The sequence below is a fragment of the Brachionichthys hirsutus genome, chromosome 6 (assembly GCF_040956055.1).
Source record: "Brachionichthys hirsutus isolate HB-005 chromosome 6, CSIRO-AGI_Bhir_v1, whole genome shotgun sequence".
Classification (NCBI taxonomy): domain Eukaryota; kingdom Metazoa; phylum Chordata; class Actinopteri; order Lophiiformes; family Brachionichthyidae; genus Brachionichthys; species Brachionichthys hirsutus.
Window position 1 is genome coordinate 2,059,565 of NC_090902.1, and position 4,707 is coordinate 2,064,271.

Sequence of the window (4,707 nt, forward strand, 5' to 3'; positions counted from 1 at the left end):
GTGCGGAGTGACGCACAGACGCATGCAAGTCGTCTGGTGCCTCTTGACAGGCCACGGTCACGTGATAGGTTGGAAGCCATTACACCAAAGATCAAGTCCACAAAATAGCAAAAAAAACTAAAAAACATCTTCGGCGAGCTTCTTTGGGAAGGGGAGAAGGCCCAACGAGGAGACAGGAGAAGAAACTACGACTTCCAAGAAAACGAAATCTGCATTTAAGAGACAATAAATATCAGGAGTCAGACTTAAAACACGAGGCACAAAGAGACAAAGAACCTGGATTAAAAAACAAGAACCCTGTGGAATTTATGAAAGAAAAAAACGTGAACATGAAGCAATAATGGAGACCACAACTAATGGTGAGTAGATATTTGTGTAATTACTTGTTTAACAGTTATTGCAAGTACATAATATAACGTTTATTGGTAAGATTATATTCCTCTTTTTTTTATTTAATTACCCGCCCCTCTTGAGACGCCTAAATTTAATGCCTATTTCCGGCCACGTGTTACGCAATTGCGTACAAACAGTGGCAATGACATAGGGACATAGCAAATAACTGATGCCGGGTCCAGACCTATTCCTGACGTGCGTGTTTACGCATTCACGTAGACAGCATCATTTTACATGACGCCGTTTGTTTTTGGGGGGGGGGGGGGGGGGTGCGCGTGCGTCTCAATTAGACTGAAACGCGGTGCGTCTGACGCACAGAATGTCCTCGAGTTAACGAGCGCCTCTCGGATTCCTGCGTGCGTGCTTGGGCCCCACAGCCATCCAAACGCCGCCTGTCGTTTCCCTGCAAACACAAACCCAATAATTAGACTCCCAACCGCAAAGAAGCCGGAGTAAAAGACAATCACAAACAGCTCAGACGTTCAGGTAGGCTTTGTGGAGCCAATTAGGAAAGAACCAGAAGCCTGTTTCAGGCTGGAGCGCGTGCGGTGGGGTTAGATGCGGGTTAGATGCGGGTTAGATGCGGGATGCCAGGTTAGATGCCGGTTAAGATGCCGGTTAAGATGCCGGTTAGGTGCCGGTTAGATGCTGGTTAGATGCGTGTTAAGATGCGTGTTAGATGCTGGTTAGATGCGGGTTAAGATGCGTGTTAGATGCGTGTTAAGATGCGTGTTAGATGCGGGTTAGATGCCGGTTAGATGCGGGATGCCGGGTTAGATGCGGGTTAGATGCGGGTTAGATGCGGGTTAGGTGCGGGTTAGGTGCAGGTTAAGATGCCGGTTATGCGGAAAGCGTAAGACATCTTCTCCACCTCCTTTCGCTCCGCTTTTCTCTGGATCTTTTACTAAATTCTCGGTGCTGCTTTGCATTTTTTTTTTTAGCCCTACACGGAATCAAACGTAAGTTTCGGGCCTATCTTAAAACTTACGTTTGATTCCGTGTAGATTCACAGCATGACGTGCACGCGTGTGCTCGACGTTCACTTCAATATTCCACGAGACTGACTGAAGGATCTGTTTCATCTACAGAATTATGCTGTAATGAATATGAATAAAACAGGTTTAATTAAATGTAATTAAAAGCAGCACTAAGTAAATATGTTAAATTCTTTATTGCACCAACTTCATTCACTGAAAAAAAAAAAAGATATTCCTGTTGGGAAAAGAGCAACTAAAAAAAAGGGGGAAAGTGAATACATTCTCAAAATATTTCTCTTGATTTATAAAATGTGTTTGTTGGCAAACAGTTATTTTACCAATAAGTGCATTCTGTTTATGTAAACAACCTGCATCATTCTTAAATGTGGTTTGCACAAAAACTGAAATCCACAGAGTTTGAAGCCATTAAAGATAAAACACTAAAGCCTTTTAACGTCGTCTTCTAATCGTACATTGCATTTTAACACGTGAATAAATTTGGAAAATAGCTGCGCAGCCTCAGGAGGGTTGTGATCCAGCAGGACCAGAGAAGAACACGCCATCCTAACATGCGTGTTTCATGTTGCATGTGTTTTGCATAACAAACATGCCATATAAATATATTCCCTTTGCAGATTTTTTATTTTTTTGCTTTGCAGAAATGCATCCCTCATTTTCATTAAAGTAAAAAGCACATTATTAAATCACAAACCACCTTTACAAACCATTTATTCGTAAAAACAAAACAAAAAAAAAAGACTAAGAAATTCACAATAAGCTTTGTTCAGTTAAAGTTTATTCACAATTTATATACTGTCTTTTCACCAGCGCATAAAACAAAGTCCTCTTCAGCGGCTCCATCAGCGCCCAGCCTTGGAGCATCACAGTTCAAACCTGCCCCCCCCCCCATATCTGCCCCGACTGCCTCCATCCAGACACGAGGATACAAGACAGCCGATGATAGTCCCGCCAGAGTGAACGCAAAGATAGGCCGAAAAGTCAAAAACACAAAAATGGGTTTCGAAATGAAAGAAGCTAAATCTTCTGCTCACTGGAAGCATTTTACATTTACACCACACTTAAGGTTTTATTATGAATGCTAGCAAAGTTATGTCTAAAAGTGTCCTTAAAATGAAAATATTTACGAGTATTTCTGTATTTCACCGTGTCGATGGTTTTTCACTTTCATATAAAATCCTACTTTCAGTTCTGTTGACCTTTACGTTTGGTCGGCCAAATGCAAGACACGCTAGGCTAGCTTATTCTGCTATTGCACCATTAGCATCCTCAAAGGGCGCTAGCTCTGCGTGAGATTCTTCCAAGATGGGCAGCATCTTTTCGGTACATTAGAACTCAAAGCCTTCCTCTGCTTTGCTTCCATGTGATTGACGTGAACGGATTGTCTGATTTATCATTCCTCTGCAGGTCTGACCCGTAAACATGAAGGGGCGGCTCTCGGTGACCGGATTGTGTTTTATCGTCAGCATATTTCATAGACCAACATCATCAAGGCCTTAAAAAACCTCCCAAAAAGCCCTTGAATAGTTACTGTGGGGTATTAAAATGTTGAAGCTAAATAAGCAAATAATCAATCGACTGACCGCTAAATACGAGTAGCAATTTGGTTTGAAATTTATCACCTACAGAGCAATTTATAACACATCGACATAATGCTGTAAATTAAAGGGGAAATCGACCCAACAAATATTTACATTGGTTTTTTTTGGGGGTGGTTTTCATGATTTAGTTACACGTAAAAGCAAGTTTCTGTTGCCTGATATACAAAGCTGTCATTTGCATTTCAGGTGCAAAAATGACGAAAATGAATCACCTGGCCAGGGAAACCGTTACCATAAACGGCTTCATTTCAAAGGTCATCGCGTCAACTGTTTGGGAACCACTGGTCTCAAACACAACCTGGGTTTGGAACCAAAGACATGTTGGCATCAGCCTGAGGCGACTAGAATATCAGAACGGCACGCGTGCTGCGGCTCTCGAGGCTTTCTGGGAAATGTAGGACAATAAGACCTGGCACAAAAGTTGGTCTCGTGTAGATGCCACAAAATAATTCCTTTAGCACGTTCACGCAGACGTGCGACTTCATCCTGCGTCGGTAAGTGGATTTTCCCTGTTAGGAGAAGCCAATCTGGGAACATCCCGGGATATGACGCACGTCTGAAAGGCAGACAGTTCCTTACTCGGGAAGATTAGCCATACTGTCAATTTAAAATAATAAATGTTCCACCTGGGATAAACTGAATGTTCGGATCAATCAGTCCATTGAATGAGTCAAATCCATTGGAAGTGACCTCAGAGCCGCCGTCTTCTCCATCATGGTCACCGTGGCGTCCTCTTGTAGAACAGATTTGTGCCCCCGCCCTCGCAGAGAAAGCAGGAACACGCCGGGCTCAGATTGAAGCTGAGGAAGGGGACTTTTTGTCCTCCTGAAGGGGTGGAGGACAACGAGGGGGCAGCGGGTAGCTCTCACGACCGTGATCCGGTTGAGGTTCCGATGATCCGCTGCGGAGCCTGGATGAGCTTCTTCTCATCCAGGTTTTTTATTCAGGGGGGGGGGGGGGCAGCTGGAAAAAGAGGTTTGTAATTAGCAAAACTAAAATATGCCAAATGTGTTTAACTTTTAAGTTGTGCACTAATTACAAAATGACCAGCTGCTTTTCTTTACTCTAAAGAAAAAGAAAAAAGTAAATACAATTTTCCGACATTACATCTGGGAATATCCGCTCTGCAACACATTCCCAGAGAGTGTAAAAATATAAGAAGGCATCACTTACTACGTTGTGTTTTAGTTCCAATTTCCGAGGGAACTGGGGAGACAAATGGGGAGGAAAAAAGAAGCATTTCATTTTTAAATATTTAGTGAACCATTTAAAGAGACTGCAGCCAGTGAGGCCCCAGAGCGAGACGTCAAAGGCTTCTGAAGGAAATCTATCCCATAGGACCTTCCGGGAACGACGCAGATCGGAGGTTATACTGTGTTAGGTTAGGATGTCGGGTACGGATCGCTGCACAGGCAGAGCCGGCATGCATTTAGAAACAGATCACAACAAGCAGCACAGTCAGGATCAGGCAGACATGAATACACGAGGACATTCATGGTGGGTTAGCCATCCCAAAATGAGCAAAGTGGGTTTCCTGCAAAGTCACAGGACGCAGAAAAAGCGTTAAAACAAGCTGCAGTCAGACACGACAAACAACAGGATGAGACCGCAGCCGAGGAAGTTCACGCTGAAGATGAGAGAAGGCTCCAAAGGACGAGGCGTTAGAGATAAAAGAGCGATGAGACGCAGTTTCCTGATACCTTTCAGGAGCCGGAATG